The sequence below is a fragment of the Xenopus tropicalis genome, chromosome 4, assembly GCF_000004195.4.
Source record: "Xenopus tropicalis strain Nigerian chromosome 4, UCB_Xtro_10.0, whole genome shotgun sequence".
In the NCBI taxonomy this organism is placed as follows: Eukaryota; Metazoa; Chordata; class Amphibia; order Anura; family Pipidae; genus Xenopus; species Xenopus tropicalis.
In genome coordinates, this window is record NC_030680.2 from 32,217,300 (window position 1) to 32,241,672 (window position 24,373).

Sequence of the window (24,373 nt, forward strand, 5' to 3'; positions counted from 1 at the left end):
ACACTAAATTTGCTTCCCCGCCATAGGTGCGGGCCAACAGAGCCTTACACAAAACGGTTGGGGGAAAACATTGGGTTTTTTTTTGTTTTTTATTTATAAAAACAGTCCCTGCCGGCACAAGGACACCCGTATAGACTCCCCGCCCTCTCATTATGCACATGCGTGTGATGTAGGAGTGATGGATGTGACTCAGCTGTGTACATCACATGTATGTGCGTAACATGCGAGTTGTGCCTCATTATGTGCATGTATGTGCCAGAACATGGCTGACCGCACAGGGAGCACTCTTCCTATGTTAAAAAATAAAATAAGTCTATTGTTTCCCCCAACAGGAGTTTGGGCTCTATAACACCCCACCTCTAGCGAGGGAAGCAATATTAGGGTGACAGGTGCTCTTTAAAGTATAGACATCCAGATAACAGTATGTATGTATGTATATCTTTACTTATAAATCACTACTTATGTACGCAGCACTATACAGTAGAATGCATTAACACAAACAGGGGGTATTAAGATAATAATAGATAAATACAAAGTATAACAATAAATACAAGATACAGTTGCAATAAGTTAACAGTAAAAAAAAAGCCTTATTTGGAAAACCCCAGGTACCAAACATGGTAAAATGAGAAAAGAGCAAGAAAGAAATAAAATCAGTCTAAGTACCATTTCTATGAACTGAAATAATATGGTATACTTCTGTCTGCCTCCAAAATTTCTCCAGCGTTTTTCAGCGATTTCGAGGCGGAGGCGCAGTTTCAGTTTCCCATCACAAGAGGGCGGATGTGCAGCAAGTCCCCTCAGCTGTGTGTGTGAAAGTGAAGCTGGAGAGTCGCTCAGTGTATGTAGAGCGGTCAGGGAGAACAGTGCGATCTTTTTATCTCCAAGAAGAGGGAGCAGCCCCATGCACTTACCCACACACATACCCACATACCCACACACATATACATACACATACCCACATATACCCACACATACCCACACACATACCCACATATACACACATACACACACACATACACACAGCAGGATGGGAGCCCCGGCAGCTGCCATGGGATTATAAATCTGGGAGGGGAGCACTTGCTACAGGTCAAGGTAAGTCCCTGTGGGATTTTCTATTACTTGGGTTAGGGGGGGGGTAAATTCTTGGCTTTTATTTGAGGGGTTTGAGTTCTGTTCCTCTGGTGAATGAGAGCTGTTGGGAGCACCCAAGGCTCACCCTCATTGCCTCTGACCAATAGGTCCCTTCTTGGGATGCAGTGTATATAGGTGGGCAATAGAGTGGTGCCTTACTGTGATGCCCTAGGAGCAGGCAGCGAGTGCCTTATTGCCCTGCCATGAAGGAGAATCATTTAGTTAGGGGGTATGTGTTGCCCCTGCCAGGGCTGATGATGATGCCTAAGTGCAATACCTATTCGCCCCTGCAACAAGGACCTGATACAACTCAGAGCCGCATTTACTTTTATGGCAGCATTTCCATCCCTCGTGGCATTGGAAAGTCTACTGAAGTTGTTCTGTGCAACTTAGTTACCGGTTGGGATCAGACTGATGCTGGCACTATGCAGGGCTGGTGTTAGGCTGGGGCAGAAAGGGCACTTGCTGGACATAAAAGTAGGAAGGACATATTATACTGTGTAACAGTTGTTAATATTTTCAGTGTACTTATTAAGGATGTTTATTTGCAGCCTTTATAGGCTGCATTGTGTGGGGACCCTCATCTCTGTACTTCTTGCTCTAAAATACAAAGAGACCAATAGGAAGGCTGTAAGATAACCTAACTGTACTGTGCCTGCTGCATGCAGGGCTGCCCACTCTGGGGATAGACAGATCAATATGTATTAGAGGCTTCTCCCTGGTAACGTGGGTTCTAGATGCTAATTACCAGCGTGAGTGCTGCAAGGCAGGGCTGGAACACCTGGGTGTGGTGGGTCAGAGGGAGATGCAGAGACAGATGCGCCTGGCAGGGGGTACGGAGCTGCCACCAGATGAGTACTGGCTCACTCTCGCTCATTCTAATAAGAAGTTCCAGGTCCGGGTGCTGCTAGGTCCTTTTGATCTTGGCCAAATTGTTCAGCAATTCCAGGAAGCTTATTTATACAGACAATTGAAACCCAAGATTTGTCTGCTTATAAGAAATGTTACATAAAAATTTTATTATTGGAGAATGCTAAGCATTTTCATCATCTTTCCTGGAATATGACCACTAGGGGCAGAGTTTCATTGGAGCCTTTAGAATATCATTCGTTTTACCTCAAAATAGAAAAGGAAATATTTAGATAATTTTATCTTTTTAAAGAAAATTCTGTGCTCCCATGTTTTCTGAGCATTCCCAGACGAATAAAGGGAACAGAAAGGGAAACGGCAACTTTGAGAAACAAAGGTTGGGTTCCCCTACTGCCTTCAAGCAATCTTAGAAAAGACTGTTTGAATTTCTGTGCCCTAGGCAGCAGCCGTTAGATTGAAAGCTCTGTGGGGCAGAAGGAAACTGAGTGCCGTGCTGGGCACTATTAAGGGCAGAGTGTGGGTATAATGTTATATAAATAATATTGTGTATATATAGGACTGTTATATTGCAGTAATGGACAAAAAGGAAGCAGAACAGGAATATAATGGGGCTATAATAATGGGAGGAAATAAGGACACTTGTGCTGGGCGAGTAGTAGATGTAGGACCAGGGATGCCTAAAGAGAGATTGATATCAAGTATGAGAGCAGCATCTCCCACATTTCATAAATCATGCTTCTGTGAAAATGTTAAAAATCTACAGGACCCACCTCACATAAATATGTTTAACACAAATCACTGGCTCAAATAGCACTCAAAGGGGATAATATAATAAAAGGCACAGTGAGCAGTAAATGCCACCTTCTGACTGGTTATGGTGGGTCAGTGGATGATGGAACTTCTGCAACTTTAATTACATTACAGTGAAACAGGTCAGTTGTGACCTCACCATGTTTTACATCCACGTCCCTTGGGAGTCGCATGAGAAATAAAGGCCGGACATGACAAGATTTGGCCAGACATTTTGACCTATATAAGCCAGTTTAGCGATCGATAACAGGGAACTGAGACAAGAAATTATGGAGAGGACATTATGGCATGAGTATGAGTGTCATACTAATTTGGGTGTAGCAGTTGAAACCCAGCAAATACTTCCTGTCCAGTATATTTGGGAAATCCACACCCCATAAGCCATGGTCACAGGTAAGGACCCTAACCTCAATGATACACTATATGCTATCATTTTCATATTGTCTTAGTAAATAGGATTACCTTAATTTTTAAATTTCACATGGGGCTAGCCATATTCTTTATTTCCCAGGGTGCCACAGCCATATGACCTGTGCTCTGATAAACTTCCATCACACTTTACTGCTGCGATGCAAGTTGGAGTGATATCACCCCCCCTCCCAGCAGCCGATCAGCAGAACAATGGGAAGGGAGCAAGATAGCAGCTCCCAGTAGGTATCAGAATAGCACCCAATAGTAAGAAATCCAAGTCTGGCTTGGGACTCCTCCAGTTACATGGGAGTAGGAGAAACAATAGGTTACCTGATAGCAGTTCTAATGTGTAGCGCTGTCTCCTTCTGAAAGCTCAGACTCGGGCACAATGCACTGAGATGGCGCCTACAATGCTTTACCTGCATTTAGTTAGCATTCCCAGAGACTTTGATACCCCTCATGGTAGCCTTACTATGAGATACTTGTAAGTCAGAATGTCAGAATTCAAACATCCAGTAGGGATGCACCATAGAGATGGAGATGAGAGGACCAAAGGCCAAGACTCAAGCTACTTAGGATGGGATGGTGGTTCTGTGTTTTTGTTATTGGATACTTACATACCAGGGTATGTGTGGAGAGGTGAGCAATGGTTCAATAGCGGGATATGTAGCAGTTCTGTATGGATAGCTTCCCATGTATCCCTTTCCCTTATGCCAAATGTCTCTGAGACCGCAAGAGACGTTGCCTTTAGAAGAGAAGGTTTTGTAACAAATGCAGGTATGTGTAAACATTACCACGCCTCCGCAGAACTTCATTGCATGCGCTGCAGGTTTTTGTGTTTTTTTAACTTTAGCAGGCCAAGGAAAGTAAATTTACTTTGCACGGCCAACATCCTGGTCAGGAGTCAGTGAACTGCAACTAGAAGCGTCAGGAAAAGAGGAATCTAGGTATTTTCTCCAACTGCGGAAATGCAGCCCAGTAACTATGCTCGTTGGAATTGATTTCATTATTTATAATTCTTTAAATGGAATGTCCCATTTGGATATGAGCTCATTTCATTTCGCCTTCCATTAACAGAAACTCTGGGGAGTGTTATTTAGAGCAGAGTGGCAGGAATGGGCAGGGAATTGTAGGACGGTGGAATACTGGCACAGCCGGGAGCTCTAAGGAATAAACCACACTATGTAATTCAAAAAACCAAGCCTGAATGCTTTATTGGGCTATTCTTCCCACCAGTTGTTGCTTTCCCAAGGGTACATTGGTAACATCCTCTTAGAATCTGTTGGGCACAACAACCAACAATAATTATACTATGTGTTATAATTGTAATACATTCACAGCTTAGTATTTAAAAAAAGGTCAGTAGGTATCTTTGAGTTACAAAGGCATGGTGGGACATTCCCAAGGCCTTCTGTTGGTATGAAGTGTATCCCCCAGTGAGGAAATGTAGGAAGAATAGAAATTGTGCAAAGGGCCACCAGTTAATCCTGTGTGCGCCGCCGGCCAGGAAGAGCGCTCGGTTACATGGAGATTGGCTCATTCTGCACGATCTGCAGTTTGAAAATGGTTTTGGGTGGGGATCCCCTTTAGAGAGAATTTCAGTGCATAAAAGCAGGGCTGTGCTAGTATTTGTGGAGGTCGTCTGTGCCTGCAATGATGTTTGTTGGCACATTTAGCTGGGTGTATACAGGGCTTTCCAAAGGTTGGTTCCACCAGGGCTTTTACATTGCATAAAGGGAAAACAGCGTTCTAGAGCTGGATCACTGGGTGTAGCTACAGGCAGTATAGCTTGGATCTAGTACACAGGGCAATTAGTGAGAGAGGTATTTTAAGGTTGGGATGTTGTGTGCAGGAGAGGCATTGCTTGAGTGTCAGTTGTGGAGTTCATTAGAGGTCCAGACACATTTTGGTGGTTATGTAATAAAAGGCTCTAAGTTTGCCCAGGAGCATTAACACATACCAACCAATCAGCTGGTAGAATTTACTGGTCACTTGTTTGAAAGCAAACATCTTATTGGTTGCTATGGGTTACTGCTCCTGTGCAGACTTAGTGCCTTTTGTTACATAAGGGGGTTAGCATGTTATAGAATGCCCAATTCTAAGCAACCATTAAACTGATTTTCATTTTTTTATTTTTTATAGTTTTGAATTATTTCCCTTTATCTTGCTGCTTTCAAATGTGAGGGGTCACTGACCCCAGCAGCCAAAAATGATTGCTCTATGACCGTTTTTTTTATTGTTACTTGTTATTACTTATCTTTTCTTTGCAGGCCCTCTCCTATCAGTCTTTCATTCAAATAATTCCCTGGTAAGATAATTTAGACCCTAGCAACCAGATAGCTGATGAGATTCCAAACTGCAGAGCTACTGAACAAAAAGTGAAGTAATCAAAAAACCACAAATGATAAAAAATGAAGACCAATTGCAAATTGTCACAGAATATCACTCTCTACAGTATATTAAAAGTTAATGGAAAGTTGACGTGATTATTGGAATAGTTTAGGCAAAGCTCTAGATTGCTTGATGTGCTCATGAATTTTAGGGTGCGCTGTTGGATTCATCCACACGACTAGCAAAGTGTGTAGCAGTGCTAAATGGCGGCCCCTCTCTATACAGTGTGATGAAGGCAGGAATAGTAGGGCGTGCAGTAGTTATGCTGGTTGGCATCTCACACACTAAGAGGAATTGCCAGAGAGTGTAGCCACGCTGGGCTGGAACACATTGTATTACTAAAGTGCCAGAGGCTGCAGGAGCAGCAGAGCCCATGATCTCGCTGCTTGGAGCCGGACTCAGCATGAAGTACTGCCAGTGGGTATGTGTGTAGGAATAGCACTAGGGTTCCTGCTGCTGCATTGGAGACATGTATGGGAATAGCACGTACTGCTTTAATGGCGGATGGAACTGCATTGGCTTGGATACAATCTGTCACTGCAGGATTTTATTCCATAAACAAAGTGCGATACTAAACATACTTGACCCTATTTGCTGAGAAGGTGCATGAGCCCTGCCAGTAGAGCAGGGAATTGTGGGGCACCGTCACGCCCAGCATGGATGTGGGATTCTGACAGATGAGGATGCAGGGCTAGAGACTGGGGCTGACATTAGAAGACTTAGCTGTGTGTTAACATTAGGATTAACTTCCACCCTGTGCTTGTTCTTACTTCTGTCTCTTACATGCTCTGTGTATGCTGGAGAGGGCTGTGTATATATCTGGGAACCCCCTCCTGCTTCTTGAAAATGTAAGGCAGCTGCCGAGAATCTTCCCTGTGGCCGCTGGGAGATGTAGTTCAGCTCAAAATATCATCATAGCTGGCTTTTGTTTGCATATTGTGATTACTTTACAGATTGTGTACATCTGGTTATCATTGTAACAATGTCCATTATGGTAGATGTTGCAGTGCAACAGCAGGAAGGGAACTTTCATTAAACACCCCTATTTAGGGCCCCATTTTGTATTCTAGTATAATATGCAACTTTTTTCACCTGACAAGTTTCAGTGAAGTTAATGTGGGTGCTCTGGGGCATGCAGCATCAGTTGCGCCATTTAAGCATCATTCCCCTGGCTTGGGTGTGTACACCAGTATGTGCAACATGTAAAGTGAGCCCTCTACCTATCAATTGCTCAAGGCTGCACACAAAAGTATCATACACAGTGGGAAGATGCAGGTACAGGCTGAGTGTGGGTACTACAATGGTAACATTTACTGGGTTAGGGTTGGGTATGGGTTCAATTTTTCCTGACCCACACATCTAGAGTACATCTAGGTGCAAGCAGTTCTACACCCATATTTGCAACGTGCTTTATACCCTTCAGTTAAAAATAAGTCCTAAGGGCTCACTGCCAACCCAACACAGCATGCAAAGCGTTAAAAAACGGCCACAATTGGGCATTTTTTTTGGGGTACCCACAAAGTGGTTGGGACTCGGACAGAATCTAGTTGATGTCCCCACCATGTAGGTAACCTGCGGGTACCTGATCCACTGCAGTGGGGTGGCCTTTTAATGTAAAAAGATTGCTGCGTGATGTCAGTTCTGGGTATGTGATGTCACTTCCAGTCAGCACAACACTCACTGTGGGAGTGGCCTTGCATGGGGATCACAAAGCGGGTAAGCTGGTGTGGGTCAGGCTTAGGGCAAGTGGGTACGGGTTGGGCTGAAAAACAAAGCCGTGCAGGTCTCTAGTTTGCATGCTGCATTTGGGTTTGCACAAAGAGCCGAGTTAGTTAGAGCTGAATAAGTGAAGGGTAGATGTGAGGAGGCACAGTGGTGAAGTATGACTCCTTTTCAGTTTTTAAAATAGGCCAGAAGCAGTGAAGTAACTAAAGGGGGATCAGACCCCATGGCACTATAGCGCTCTGCTCTAAAAGAGCCAATTTCTGCTTTAAAAAATAGTTACCAAAGGTGGCTTTTTGCCATCTGCTGCCTGAGGCAAAGTTCTCACCTTATTGCAGGAGCGACCCTGCCCATGGCCCATAGAAAGAAAGGAAAGCCCTGGTGCCATAAATGCATAAATAGGGATCCAAATGACCAGCAGCCAGATTACACTGGTTTATGTTTATAGATTGGCAGAATCTGGTGCAACAGTGATTAGGTGAGAAGGAAAGAGTTAAGGCAAGAGAAAGCTGGGGTGGGGGGGGAGAAAGAGAGGGATGTGATGTCAGAAAAAGAAGCACTCACTTCCTTATCTTCTGAGCAGGTAGAGATATCCCACCTACCCTCCCCCTTTTTGAATATTTTGCAAAATTGTCAGGAGTTTCTCTTCTTTATGTTCTCGTATTATCTATTAATAACTGAATGTGGATGTTTTCCTAAATGCATTGTTATATTGTGCTTTCTGTATCTTTATACAGTATAAACTTGAGAGTCAGGATTGGATTCTAGTCATGTTAACTACGAATTTCTTGATCTAGGGAATGTTTCTGATCACCATTGGGGTCAGAAACAAATTTTTTTCCACTTGAGGCATAATTGGCACTGGCTTCAGGTTGGGTTTTTGCCTTCCTCTGGATCAGAACAGTGGATATATGATAATGTATTTTAAGTTTTATTTGTCACAGCAGCGGTAGGACCTTGCCAGAGTACTGCACAGGTCATTTTAGCAGAGGGAGAAAGGAGGTTCTCTCCTTTGATTGCATGGTGGATCAATTTATACAGACGCTACTACTGCTTGTGCTAGGTGACAGCCTGCTTGGATTTCCTATCAAGACACTGCAGATTCATGATGGGCAGCAGGGCTGCTGAACTTCTCCCATGGTGGGATATGCAGCTCCTGGTGGTAGCAGAGTTTGGGGCCATCCTCTCTGTAGGGAGAGGCAGCCTAATACTCAGTGCCGGATATAATGACAGTAAAATTCAAGTCTTCAGTACAGAACGGCAGAGCATTGTAGCAGTCTTTTATGGAATTGTAGAAATCCAAAAAATAGGAAAAAATGCTTCAGCAGGTTTGCTGCAAAACATTTATTATGGGTAGTGGTAACACAACATGTTTCGGGTCAAAAGGGTATTGACCCGAAACATGTTGTGTTACCACTACTCTTATGGAATTCTGGCTTTAGAATATTGCCTTGGGTAAGGCTGGCAAGGTCCTATTTATTTGATTATGTGTGAATAAATGCTGTGGCCATTTCACTCCACCTCTGTCTCCTGATGTTTCATTAAGGTATGTAACAAGGGGGTTCAGTGGGGTGCTTCAAGGCGAAGGGTCAATTGAGAAGTCTCCTTGTCATGTTCTTTCCCCAATCACGCACTTGTCCAGTGACTCTCCAGTCCAGCTGAAGCACTAGGTTTGGGGTTGGCTCACAGGTGTTGGGGTGCCCAGGCATCCCAAATTACCAGGCTTGGATTTGTGGGAAGGCCACAAAGGCCTGGACCTAAGGCGATGCAATTTTAGTGGCAGCATGGCGCTCAGCAGCATTTGATTTTTCCCGGGGCACTGGGGAAATAGGTGAGCAAGAGATTCTTTTGTGCGTGAATTCCTTGGTGCTCTGGGTCCAGAGGAGAAGCGCAAGTGACAGTGGCAGTGGTGGAGCAGTAGGGAGGAGCTGCTGCACATGCGTATGAGTGTGGGTGGGGTGCAACATAAGGTGGCCGGTCTAGGGGCACGCAAACTGGAAATCTGGGGCTGCAAATTACATATTGGTCAGAAGCCAGTACAAGGAGACATTGGTTTTGCTCTCCTCCTCATTCAGTACTTAAAACCATATGAAAATAGAGTCTGATGTGTATGATTTAATGTTCACTAAAGCACACATGGAGCATTCTGCACAGAGACTTAGACAGATGCATATTTACATGTAGAAACAATATATATATAAACAATATTCTACAGAAGGAGCACCTCCAGCAACCAGATGGTCATGCCCAGTGGCAAAGCATTTTCTTGTGCTTACTAACCATTCATTTATAATTAAAATATCTGCAAGTCATGGCAGTACCTAACTAGAAGAGCCGCTCTCTACTCTTTATATGGTTATTATTACGCAGTTCCTTGTGACTATGCGAATATTGCTCTTTTGTACCCAATAATGACAGCTTTTTCTCACTAAAATTACATGTATTTCTTTCCTCTCCCATTCATATATTTTCTCCCGGCCAAAAATAATTCTGTTGCATAATGAGGCTTTATACGGCAGTCTTTTTTTTTTGTCTTCACTTGCAGAAGCCGCTTTCCAAATTTGGGATGCCGAGATTAGTTCCCATTTTTCCTAGCAATCTGTAATAATGTCGATTTCGGTTAAGTCACCCTTATAGCCCTTCAGTCAGGAACTGAAACTTTTTCACCCTGTTAGCCCATCAGGCTGCTCCCCCATTCTGTGCTTTGGACACTCCTACCCTGATATGTAATAAAAGGCACTAAGTTTACCCAGGAGAAATATTCTATAGCAACCAATAAAATGTTTGCTTTAAAAAAGGTAAATGCTAAATGGTTGCTGTAGGCTACTGCTTCCGGGCAAACTTAGTGCTTTTAATAGCCCTGATAGTTTGGGAACCCCTGTTCTGGGGGCATTCTGGGGCTTGTCGTTAGGAAGCCATAAATTAGACATTCTTGCTGTAACAATCCCAAAGACTATAGTAAAAACATTCAAATTCATGCCCAGTTCTTCCTCGAACACATTCAGTAATAATATATATCCCCCTGTCACCCCCGTTAATGCCGCGGAGTGTTATTTATAGTTAGCGCGTGCGCTCGCCTGATGAAGATTATATTGTGTATATATATCTCTTTTGGGGCTGGAATTCTGTTCAAAGCTCAGGGACATTAGAAATATGTTCTATTTATACAATTATTCCTTTAAGGGCTTCTGAAAGCGTTGAAAGACTTGGCCCTTAAGGTTTTAGTAACAATCCAGTGCAAAGTGCTTCACTTTAATCTGCTCCGTGCAGCCAGACACATTTCTATATATTCAGTGAACTGGAGGTGTATAGTGGGGCTCATTTACCAACACTACGCAACTGGGCACTAACACGTAGCAACCAAGCAGTCATTACAAATTTTCAACAAGCTGCAGGTAGAACAATTACAAACATTTTTATTGGTCTCCAGGGGTTGCTGGCAAGGTGCAAATTTGCCCAGTGTCAATAAATGAGCCCTAGTTTTTGAGACCAGGGGAAGCAATTTCCCTTTTGCACTTCCTTGCCCATCCAGGGTAGGACTGGGCTGGCAGAAACCCTGTAGGAGTTTGCGACTGGGGTGGGAGCCCCAAAGGTTTCTGGGGTCCTTGCGGCCCTAAGGCAGCATTTTGGATTTCGCCCCACATACAGTGCTTACCTTTCCTTATGCACGGGATGGGCCGCATCACTTGTGCAATTGTGCTCTCTGCAGTAGCAGAGCTGAAAATTCAGATTTAATAATTGGAATTTTGGCTCTTGAAGCAACCAGGAACAGCTTTTTGCCACCCCTGCTGCCAGCTGAGGCAAGTTCCTCGACTCACCTCATGGCAGCAGCACCCCTTCCCCCAGACATCCCAGTCCGACACTGTGCCCATCATAAAACTTTTATGGGAAGATACAGCAGAAGGAGATAAGATAAATGAAATCCATAACCTTTGAAATTATTTTATGCTTGTAAAGCATTCAAGCTAACTGGGACAAATAAAGCATGCAAAAAAAAAACTAAGATGGAAAGGGATATTGCAACAAGGAGTACAATGAATCCAAAATTATATTTTAAATATGCAAGTTCTAAAAAAGTGAAGCAAGAAATTCTGAACTGTTATTTTTCATCTGAGGAGCCAGGTAATGAAGGCTTCCCTTTTTACCCAATTCTAGTACTACAACTACTGACGCATGGGTCACTCGGGAGGGAATTCAAAAGAGACTTGAACATGTTAAGGTAAACAAAGGTCCAGGGCCGGATGGGATTCATCCCAGGGTATTAAATGAGCTGAGCGCTGTGATTGCCAAACCTCTTCACTTAATTTTTAAGGATTTATTGAGTTTTGGCATGGTGCCGAGAGACTGGCGGATTGCTAATGTGGTGCCGTTATTCAAAAAAGAATCCCGTCTTCAGCCTGAAAACTATAGGCCTGTTAGTCTGACATCAGTAGTAGGAAAGCTTTTGAAAGGGGTCAAAAGGGGTAGGATATTTGAATACATTGCAAGTCACAATATTATAAGTTTGTGCCAGCATGGTTTTATGTGTAACAGATCTTGCCAGACTCATTCAATTGCTTTTTATGAGGAGGTGAGCAGGAACCTTGACTCTTGGATGGCTGTGGATGTCATCTACTTGGACTTTGCTAAAGCGTTTGATACAGTACCTCACAGAAGGTTAATGATCAAATTGAGGAATATTGGCCTAGAACATAATATTTGTAATTGGATAGAGAACTGGCTGAAGGATAGAGTACAAAGAGTGGTGGTAAATGGAACATTTTCTAATTGGGCCAGTGTTGTTAGTGGCGTATCATTGGGGTCAGTCATTGGTCCTTTGCTTTTTTACTTCTTTATTAATGACCTGGAGGAGGGCATAGAGAGTACTGTTTCTATTTTTTCTAATGATACTAAATTGTGCAAAACTATAAGTTCCATGCAGGATGCTGCCACTTTGCAGAGCAAAAAGTTTTGAAGCAAAAAAGGATTATTCAGTGACATCTGCCATTGACTCCTACATGATCTCGACAAGTTTTAGCTTGGAATTGTCAGATTCAGATTTTAAGTCATTTTGTTGCATAGCAAATCTCAAAAAATGTGCAACTTTTTTTCTGCGACTGAAAAAATCTGTCCGTTAGTAAATGGCCCCCTAAATATTGATGTTGGTATGTATAATTTATATATGTGAGTGTATAGATAGGTCAGTATGAGTCTGTATGTGAGTGTATAGATAGGTCAGTATGGGTCTGTATGTGAGTGGATAGATAGGTCAGTATGGGTCTGTATGTGAGTGTATAGATAGGTCAGTGTGGGTCTGTATGTGAGTGTATAGATAGGTCAGTATGGGTCTGTATGTGAGTGGATAGATAGGTCAGTATGGGTCTGTATGTGAGTGGATAGATAGGTCAGTATGGGTCTGTATGTGAGTGTATAGATAGGTCAGTATGGGTCTGTATGTGAGTGTATAGATAGGTCAGTATGGGTCTGTATGTGAGTGTATAGATAGGTCAGTATGGGTCTGTATGTGAGTGTATAGATAGGTCAGTATGGGTCTGTATGTGAGTGTATAGATAGGTCAGTATGGGTCTGTATGTGAGTGTATAGATAGGTCAGTATGGGTCGTATGTGAGTGTATAGATTAGGTCAGTATGGGTTATGTATGTGAGTGTAGAGATAGGTAAGTATGGGTCTGTATGTGAGTGGATAGATAGGTCAGTATGGGTCTGTATGTGAGTGTATAGATAGGTCAGTATGGGTCTGTATGTGAGTGGATAGATAGGTCAGTATGGGTCTGTATGTGAGTGGATAGATAGGTAAGTATGGGTCTGTATGTGAGTGGATAGATAGGTCAGTATGGGTCTGTATGTGAGTGTATAGATAGGTCAGTATGGTCTGTATGTGAGTGGATAGATAGGTCAGTATGGGTCTGTATGTGAGTGTATAGATAGGTCAGTATGGGTCTGTATGTGAGTGGATAGATAGGTCAGTATGGTCTGTATGTGAGTGTATAGATAGGTCAGTATGGGTCTGTATGTGAGTGGATAGATAGGTCAGTATGGGTCTGTATGTGAGTGGATAGATAGGTCAGTATGGGTCTGTATGTGAGTGGATAGATAGGTCAGTATGGGTCTGTATGTGAGTGGATAGATAGGTCAGTATGGGTCTGTATGTGAGTGTATAGATAGGTCAGTATGGGTCTGTATGTGGGTGGATAGATAGGTCAGTATGGGTCTGTATGTGAGTGTATAGATAGGTCAGTATGGGTCTGTATGTGAGTGGATAGGTCAGTATGGGTCTGTATGTGAGTGTATAGATAGGTCAGTGTGGGTCTGTATGTGAGTGGATAGGTCAGTATGGGTCTGTATGTGAGTGTATAGATAGTCAGTATGGGTCTGTATGTGAGTGTATAGATAGGTCAGTGTGGGTCTGTATGTGAGTGGATAGATAGGTCAGTATGGGTCTGTATGTGAGTGTATAGATAGGTCAGTATGGGTCTGTATGTGAGTGGATAGGTCAGTATGGGTCTGTATGTGAGTGTATAGATAGGTCAGTATGGGTCTGTATGTGAGTGGATAGATAGGTCAGTATGGGTCTGTATGTGAGTGGATAGATAGGTCAGTGTGGGTCTGTATGTGAGTGGATAGATAGGTCAGTATGGGTCTGTATGTGAGTGTATAGATAGGTCAGTATGGGTCTGTATGTGAGTGTATAGATAGGTCAGTATGGGTCTGTATGTGAGTGTATAGATAGGTCAGTATGGGTCTGTATGTGAGTGTATAGATAGGTCAGTATGGTCTGTATGTGAGTGTATAGATAGGTCAGTATGGGTCTGTATGTGAGTGGATAGATAGGTCAGTATGGGTCTGTATGTGAGTGTATAGATAGGTCAGTGTGGGTCTGTATGTGAGTGGATAGATAGGTCAGTATGGGTCTGTATGTGAGTGTATAGATAGGTCAGTGTGGGTCTGTATGTGAGTGGATAGATAGGTCAGTGTGGGTCTGTATGTGAGTGGATAGATAGGTCAGTATGGGTCTGTATGTGAGTGGATAGATAGGTCAGTATGGGTCTGTATGTGAGTGTATAGATAGGTCAGTATGTGTCTGTATGTGAGTGGATAGATAGGTCAGTGTGGGTCTGTATGTGAGTGGATAGATAGGTCAGTATGGGTCTGTATGTGAGTGTATAGATAGGTCAGTATGTGTCTGTATGTGAGTGGATAGATAGGTCAGTATGGGTCTGTATGTGAGTGTATAGATAGGTCAGTATGTGTCTGTATGTGAGTGGATAGATAGGTCAGTATGGGTCTGTATGTGAGTGGATAGATAGGTCAGTATGGGTCTGTATGTGAGTGGATAGATAGGTCAGTATGGGTCTGTATGTGAGTGTATAGATAGGTCAGTATGGGTCTGTATGTGAGTGGATAGAGAGGTCAGTATGGGTCTGTATGTGAGTGGATAGATAGGTCAGTATGGGTCTGTATGTGAGTGTATAGATAGGTCAGTATGGGTCTGTATGTGAGTGTATAGATAGGTCAGTTTGGGTCTATGTGTGCGTGTTGGGGTTTGTTTGGAACTATATGTAACTATGAAATCCCCAACCCCGCTTAGAAGCTAATGCTAATGACTATACAGGTGGCATACATTTACTAATATATGTATATTAATGTACATTTACATTAATATACTTTGCATAAATACCTTATTGTATACATATATACATTTCATGAACATTTAATACCTTCTAGCTTAAAGAACATGTATAGAAGTTAATGTTATCTGATGTATTTATTACCTAAACCTAAAAATGACATTTTACATAATGAAAGAACATGAAATGCTAAGCTACTTTCCAATATTCATTCATTACAAATTTTAATTAGAATGTAAGTACAGTATCAGCTACTTTCTGTTCTCTGTTTGCTGTACTGGTGTTTCTGACCTTTGAAACAGTGTAGCAGACCCCACAGACAGGGGTGCCTGGTAGAAATCCCCCCTTCCAAACTGCTTTCTTACCTACACTGGTACTAACAGGTGGGGAGTGGGGGACGTGAGCAATGGGCAGGTGGAAGTAGGTAGGTAGGGGTTTCTGTGCACCCCGGGCCCCTCTGAATTTATGGGGTTGTTGTTACGCCACTGCCTGTGTGCAAATCTGACTTCTCATCAGAACCAGCAATGCAGAAAAGGGCAATTAATTTTACAAATAACTTTTAAAATCAATGAAGATGTTTCATAAGTGTGTGCTGGAACATTGCTTACAGTTACATTTTTTACAAGACATTCATTTTGGGTGTGTATATTCCCTTTAAAGCAGTTTGCTAGTTATAAATATTGACATATATTACAAATATTTTCCCTTTTTTAGTTTTTTTTTTTTTTTTTGCTCTGTTTGTCCTCTAGTAAGAAAAAACTGAGATGATTATAGAAACATCAGTATTGCAGCCAGTACGTGGAATGCACCCCCCTTTTGTACTTACACCCCCAAGACTATTTATTAAGGTTACGGATTAGGTACTGTTCTTCGAAACAGCTTTAAGAAGAGAAGGGGGGCAGTTGAATAATGAATGGTTCTTAGTACAACGGGAGCTGACTGTGTGAGTCTGATTGTGGTGGTGGATGAGTTATCTGGGAGGATTCGGGGGGCTGACAGACTGATACATCCTCCAGGAGACTGCGCCGTGCACATGGTAATCAACTGCCCCCGCAAGCAGAGCCGGCATTTGGTTTAATTACACAGTTAGCAAAAGTCAGAGGGGAGAGGGAGACATTGTGTCTGTGTGCACCTGCATGGAGATATGTGTACGGACAGACGGACAGACAGTGCATGTACACACAGACATACAGGACATTTAGCAAAAGACAGTGCACAAAGAGACGGCCTGGCAGACAATACTCATAGACAGATAGGGAGAGACCAGAGGTGCTGCTGCCATGAGGCGAGTTAAGAAACACAATTGTGCCGGCCAAGGGGGAATGGCATCACAGGAGCCACCTTGGAAAGACATTGGTATTAGATATAGATAATGGATAGATAGATAGGTAGATAGATAGGTAGATAGATAGATAGATAGATAGATAGATAGATAGATAGATAGATAGATAGACAATATAAAGATAGATAGATAATAGGCAGATAGACAGACAGATGGTAGACAGATAAATTGATAGCTAGATAGATGGATAGATAGATAGTAGACAGATAGATAATAGACAGATAGATAATAGATAGATAGATAGATAGATAGATAGATAGATAGATAGATAGATGATAGATAGATAGATAGATAGATAGATAGATAGATAGATGGACGGATTAGACAGACAACACACAGATAGATATAGATAGATAGATAGATAGATAGATAGATAGATAGATAGATAGACGGATTAGATAGATAGATAGATAGATAGATGATAGATAGATAGATAGATAGATAGATAGATAGATAGATAGATAATAGATGATAGATAGATGGATAGATAGATAGACGGATTAGATAGACAACACACAGATAGATAATAGGCAGATAGATGGACAGAGGGATAGATGATAGAAAAATAGATAGAAAGATAGATAGATAGATAGTAGACAGATAGATAATAGACAGACTGATAGATAGATAGATAGATAGACAATATACAGATAGATGGACAGACGGGTAGATGATAGACAGAAAGATAGATAGAGAGATAGATAAATAGTAGATAGATAGATAGATAGATAGATAGATAGATAGTCAGAAAAGCCCCAGTTAAGAGTGCTCTGCTTTGTCGAGATGGTGGCACCCATGGCCGTGACATCATGTTGGCGCTTCATGTAGAGACACACTACTGCATTCTGCTCAGCATGCTTTAAAGGCACATAACAAAGAAGAGGGAGTGGCAAAGTCAATTGTAGGATATGGCTTTATTTTACAGTACTAATGGCTGTTTTTTTGTTTTATTACTACATTCCCCATGAATTACATAATGAGCTGTGCAAGCCCCTATTCCTCATCTGCTGCCTGTGCCTCGGGTTTACAGATAAGGGGGGGAGAGGTAAATTTATTTAACTGCCTTCCTCGCGTCTCACAACAGCTCTGAAGAACCATAAAAGAGTGATCTGAAACCACACATTTTTATTGTTTAAAATGGATTCTGTCACGTTCTTTATGATGTACTAAATTACACTGTTTACATAGCAAATAACCACTCTACCATTTAAAATTTTATTCTTGAACCAACAAATGTATTTTTTTAGCTGTAATATTGGTGTGTAGGCGCCTGGTGTGCCTGAGTCTGAGCTTTCAGAAGGAGCCAGCACTACACATTAGAACTGCTTTCTGGTAACCTATTGTTTCTCCTACTCCCATGTAACTGGAGGAGTCCCAAGCCAGACTTGGATTTCTTACTATTTAGTGCTATTCTGATACCTACTGAGAGCTGCTATCTTGTTCCCTTCCCATTGTTCTGCTGATCGGCTGCTGGGAGGGGGGGGGTGGTATCACTCCAACTTGCAGCTCAGCAGTAAAGTGTGACTGACATTTATCAGAGCACAAGTCACATGGCTGTGGCACCCTGGGAAATGAAGAATATGCCTAGCCCCATATGAAATTTCAAAATTAAACATAAAAAAATCTGTTTGCCCTTTTGAAGACACACCGAGTTACTTGTAGCAACTACTTTTTCACTGCTACTAAACCCTAGAAAATCCCCTGCCATAGAGAATACTGAGAATTGTCTCTGCTAAAACACACGTAGAGACCATTATCAGTAAATGATCAGCATTGTCTACAGCATTCAGTAACCACAACAAGTTGCTGCTACTAGTAGCTCAATAGAATCAGTTAACATGTGCTTACACAGTGAAAATAGCTTCTTGTAGCCCAAGGTGCACGTTGTTCCCACTGCCTGGGCAAATAACTACAAAAATGATGAAAACAGCAGCACTCCAATGTGACAAAGGCACTTGAGTAAAGTTTCACATTTTTTCAAAACAACCGGAGTGCTGCTGTTTTCATCATTTTTGCTACTAGTAGCTCAGTATGTCTTTACCCTTAAAAAACACATTTCAATGCAGGATTCTGCTGGAGAAGCTCTATTAACTGGTGTTTTTTTGAAAAAAAATAATGGTTTTCCCATCACAGTATTATCTTCCTAATTAAACAGTAAGTAGAATGCAGTATTTTGCCCTTTTAAATATCACAAATTGATGATAACTTGCATCCACTGTAGACACGTATCGACTTCCTTCCTGTCTAAAACATAATGCATTCATATAATAATGCAACAGAGCAGGAGACAGCAAACATGATCTTATCAAGTCGTTTTATTAAAACAGGATTGTGTCTAGAAGGGACTGTATCAGTGACTGAAAAAGAATGTTTGCAGGAAAATAAAAGCTGAGCAGAGAAATTATTTTGCCTCCCATATTACAAATACTGCCATTCAGTTTGCATGGAGAAGTTTGTTTCCTTACTTCCAGCAAACCATTTATTATCTTTATGACAGAGGACAGAAGTCATGGATACTCTATCTGAGTTTCTGTTTACATCAGCACAGCCAGGAGAGGTTTAAAATCAATTAGACTGGAGAGTAGCCTTAATAAGGAAGCTAAACAAAGGTTGGGCAAACTAAACCATGGCCCTTGTAAAATATGTAAATGAATAAAATTGGACATATTGTGCCCTTAGGAATATAATAAATATTCAACTAAGAGAAAGAAGTAGTCAAATTATTAGTTTCAGGTACTGGTGGGTCTGAAGGAGATCAGGTTGTCATATTTTCTACACAAATATGCTCATTATAAATGGGTTGAACTCACAGTACCCTGTTATATTAGTTTAATCAGTACAATTTATATACAATCAATTAGTGGTCCCCTGCTAATTTCCTCCCATCATCTATAACATCATACCCCCCCACTGTCCCACTTTCCGCGGGACAGTCCCGGTTTTTATAGCACATCCAGCTGTCCCGGATAGTTCAATGAATGTCCCGCATTTCTGTAATAGTTTACGGAAATGCAGGACATTCATTGAACTATCCAGCACAGTGGGATGCGCTGGCTGGGGTTGGGCACTCCGGCTTCTTCTGCTGCTTTGCTTCTTGTGCCGCTCCTTGTACAGCGGCGACAGGCCCTTTTACAAGGTTGTGCCCCATGCGTGCATGTGACGTCAATACGCATGGGGCACAACCTCATAAAAGGGCCTGTCGCCACTGCACAAGGAGCAGCATAAAGAGCAGAGCAGCAGAGGAAACCGGAGCGCCTATGGGGGTACTGTGTATAGGGGGTAATGTGTATGGGGGCACTGTGTATGGGGGGTACTGTGTATGGGGGCACTGTGTATGGGGGCACTGTGTATGGGGGGTACTGTCTATGGGGGCACTGTGTATGGGGGGTACTGTCTATGGGGGCACTGTGTAAGGGGGGTATTGTCTATAGGAGCACTGTGTATGGGGGGTACTGTCTATGGGAGCACTGTGTAGGGGGGTACTGTCTATTGAGCCATTGGGGGCACTGTGTATGGGGGGGCAAAACTGGTACATAGTGATGAGCGAATCTGTTCTGTTTCGCTTCACCGAAAAATTTGCGAATCTTTCAAAAGATCCGTGAAACGGTGAAAATGTTGTGCGGCAAAAAAAATTGTCGCCCGCGGCTATTCTTTTGACATGCGGCAAATTTTTCCGCTGCAAATTTTTTTTTCCCTTTCGCGAAACAATCCGCCAATGGCGAAACGCGGAAATTCGCCACGAATCCATGCCTGCCGAAACATTTCGCCCATCACTACTGGTACATAGTTATAACTCACTTATAACTGACTGCCTTCTCTCTATATTTGTATTTATATGTAGGAGTTGCTATTTTGTTTTCCTTAAGTCGTTCAGTATGAGGGTATAGCATTTGCATCTGATCCCGCCATTTCAGCTATATAAAAGGAGTATTTTTTTTTTTAAAAGATGGGGTGTGGTAATTGGGGCATGGCCACAAAAGTGGGCATGGTCAAAAAATTGCCACGCTGCACGCCATATCTTTTCATTTTTCAAATGTTGGGAGGTATGTAACATAGGCCTACAGTCCAGCAGTTGTCAGGGCCGTTCCCAGGGTAAGACTGGGCTGGTGGAACACCGGGGAATCACTGGCATCCCCCATCCCCGATTTGGATGGAAGCAACGTGTACAGGGTGCACCAGCATGCAACCTAGAATGGGGGCCCCTGAGGTGGCAGCCCTGGTAGGCCACAAACATCCCAGTCTGAGGCTGGCTGTATCTACCATATACTGTCAGAAAATAGTGAAAGTCACTATGATGCTCACGTGATGCTGGTGTAAACCTGCCTCCTCAGTAGTTTATTGGACCAGTCAGTGGATATACAAAGTACAAATGTTTTGGGGCCTCCCACCCTCTTTTTCAATGTAGCGTTTGTGCACTACACATTGAAAGAAAGGACAGATTATTCTTTGCAGGTTGCACATTCTACATTTTTTCTTGTATCTACCATATAAGCACCCGTGGGCTTGTACTTAGGTGCTTAGGGAAGCAGCTTAGGGGGTGGCCAAGAGGTACCTACTGTACATGGTAAATATGGAATTCACTTTAAAAAAATATATTCCCCCAGCCTGCCAACATATACTATACATATACTTTTGGCTTTGGCCGTGCACAGAACAGATGAGCCTCTTGCCCATGTCATAGGGAGAAGGCTCCAGTGCCTAGGGCAGCAATGGATCTAAATAGAGCGCTGGCTGTTACTGAATTACAGATAGGTTGCTGGAATATGTAGTTGTGGAGTATTAGGGGTACCAGAATTCCAGGCACCAACTTGACCCACCTGGCTCAGTAAGAAAAGTTTTCATGCTGCGATGGAGGCTGGCACTGCCACACTGGGCTGACTTAGTAAATGGCATAGACATGTGCTTATGCGTGTACTAGGTTAACAGGAAATGTGCCTTTCCATTGGATTTCCGTTCATGTTCTCTCTGCTATTCCTGCACTCATCCCCAGGGGATACAGCAGAGGAAGGTCTGACCTTATGTATACACATAGATAGCCAGGGTGGGAGGCTATCGTTTTCCTGGCACCTATGATTTCCTGGCACATGACGAGAGCCTGGTTGTCCGATGAAACCTTCAATAGGAATGCTGCCTGAGGCACTGAGCTTACAGTCAAGTTCACAGATACCTGACCGTAGATTCTTTAGATTCGACTTGAATTGCGTATTATTGTATTTTTTTTTTTTGTGCTCTGCAAAACTTTCAGTAAGACTGATGGAAAGGCATGAGAGACCACCTACTTTCCTCAGCTCAGAGCCCCCTGACAGCCATTAACAATAGGGGGATGCACGTAGGACTGCTCTGCGGCAAATGGTTGTATAGTTTATTTTAATGGAGGATCCCAGGTCAATAACCACAATCTTGCAACATAAAGCTGTGGGCTGACTGAACAGAAAGAAATAGATTTCATTATTACATGTGTAGAATTCACCCTACTCCTTAGTGCACAGTCCATCTCCATAAAATGGTATTGGCTCCTTGTCCTAAAAAACACCATCAGAGATTTTGGGACCATAAATAGACTGATAAAAACTCAAGACTCAAGACTGAGTTAGAAGTTTATTAGCTTGAGGATTGGTCCCAGGCCCAAACTGAGGGTTCTGGCAAATGCCAGAGGGCTGCTATAAGATGCCACAGAGAGTCACTATTTAGTGGGCTAGTGGAGGTGGGGAGCCTCTGTGTACTTGGAATGCTAATCCAGGCCTAATTGGGCTCTCCTAAAAGTCTATGCAACCTACATCTGGGCAAAAATTTATCACATATCAATTCAGCAAATTTGAAAATTAGACGAGGACCTTATTTGAGGGTTCATGTGGTCCTCTAGTGATGAGTTTCCATAGGCCCACAGGGTAATATAATCATTGGCCCACTCGTGCTGACCTATAGATGTATGGTCGGCTTTGGCCAGAGAAGCTTCTGTTGGTAGAAAGGAATTTCTTTACTCTTTCTGAAACTCCAACTGCTACAGGGACACAAAAAATCAAGAGGTATTGAGTGTGGGTTTATTTTGCCCAGCATGGTACAGTCCTGCAGCCAATCATGCGTTTGCTTCCATTATTGTGCCATCAGTATAAGTTCTGATTTGTTTCTATGTGTTACTGTACTGTAGAAATGTGTCCGGTGTTAGTAAATCCCTCCAAAGCTTACAGCATAATAACCAATGATAAACTGCCTCCCTAGGCCGAGAGTACACTGCCCTGCCTCTAGTTACAGTAAGTTAGTAACTAAACAATGCTGTCTTTGTCTTACTAGATAAATATAAACACTTCTCAGTTATGAATAATGCCACTAATTACACTCCTATTATAACAATATCGGGGAGGGAGCAGCTATTGTCTATCTTTATACTCAGAGCATTCATTAAGTGCTGCTGTGTGTGCGTATAAATATATATATCTGTTTGTGTTGCTTTTCAACAGCCTGTCAACTATCTGGCCAACAGCCAAACCAGTAGGAAGATATTAAACTTTAGTAAGGGCAGAGTTCTGCTGTTCCTATTCCACTTTTAACTTCCTTCTTCACCAGGCCCCTGAAATCGTTTTTGGTTGTGTGTTAGCTGGATCAGTGAATGCAGACCCCAGTAGGCTTAGGCTGCAGTGTAGAGTAGTAATGGGTAACCTCCAGCTACTGTTGTACCATAGAACGGTAACTCTTAGTATCCTATGACAACTCTTAGCTGGAGAGCCACAGTCTGTGCATTCCTGGTATGAAGGAAGATAGGCATGAAAATGCATGAGGCTAATGATTCACTGGGTTTTGTTGGATCAATTGTGCAGCATGTGGACATCTCCATATTTATCAGTGTCCCAATGATTAATGCAGAATATTTTCCCATGGTATATGCGCAGCTCTCAGTTACGGTAGGATGAGTACTGTGTGATGTTTAAATAATTATTTGCCCTTGGTCAGAGTTTTGCCTTGATAAATATGTAAAAATCTATGAAAAACAGACAGGACCTTAGACCCTAATCTGGATGTAAGCAATGCACTCTAAAGAGGAGCAATACCATGATCCAGAGATTTAGTTTGATTGCTGTTATGGGGTCTGGTGGGAATATTTTCCTTTTAATAATTCAATATTGATTTTCTTCTCTCTAGTTCTGTGTATTTACCTATGTAAATGGGTGCTGTATGATAAAGATTTAAGAAGGCCTAGCCCCTTGGAAAGAACCAGCCTTTATGTTTTCCAGTGGAAAACCTTCTACTGGCAGCCCCCACAGATATATATTTTACATCCTTCCCTTGTTGTTTTCAGACTGAAATTGTAGGATAAAGCCCTAAGCAAATAATAACAAATTGGAGGAGGTTCTGAACATGAAATAGCTGGTAGGCACCAGTCGTATGAAAGTGACTTCAATTGGAGGTCCCCCAAGGATATAGTCCGATACACAATACATGCACAGATTTTATCCAACCAAAATTTTCTAACCTGTCCGATTAACTAAATGACCAATCACCATGGTATGAAAATTATCGTTAGGATAATTCAGAGCCCACACACAGTCCGAAAATCGTATGAAACGACACTATGTACGATTATATTGCTGTGTGTATGGCCAGCTTAAGAGACAGATAAAGAGTATAATGAATGGTTCAACTTGATGAAGTAGGGAACCACATTGCTCTGCTGATAGAAGACATTATTGATCCCTTTGAGGCTTAACATGGGGTGACAGATCCCAAGGGATCAAACAATACAACATCTAAAGACACACGTGTGTTGCACCAAGCAGCAATTTTACTCTGTCTCTTTCTCCCATGTCTGTGGGTTCTCTCTGTGAATTGTAACTATAGGATTAATGGTAATAATGATTAGGATAACTAATTATTTTAGCTATTAGCATTATTGTGACATTTCATTTGGAAGGTTCGTATGAACTGTACCTACACCATGAGCAACATTAGTAGCTAATCATGTTTCACAATTTATGGGAAATCTAGAAATCTAGAAATTTAAAAAGCAGGCTTTTGAGGTAGTAAATGGGGAAGGTGGATGCTGGAGAGGAGAGTAGAATTGCTTAGAAAAG

At 42.3% G+C, this 24,373-nt stretch overlaps 1 protein-coding gene across 2 annotated transcripts in view; it reads left to right on the forward strand.

Annotated features, from left to right (window-relative positions):
* The first annotated feature begins 826 nt into the window (after positions 1-826).
* chrm1 (cholinergic receptor, muscarinic 1) overlaps positions 827-24,373 on the forward strand; it is an 83,696-nt gene continuing 60,149 nt past the window's right edge. For both annotated transcript variants that reach the window (XM_004913661.4, XM_004913660.4), the window contains exon 1: positions 827-1,095. The gene's annotated coding sequence lies outside the window, so the exon portion shown is untranslated. The remainder of the gene's footprint in view (positions 1,096-24,373) is intronic.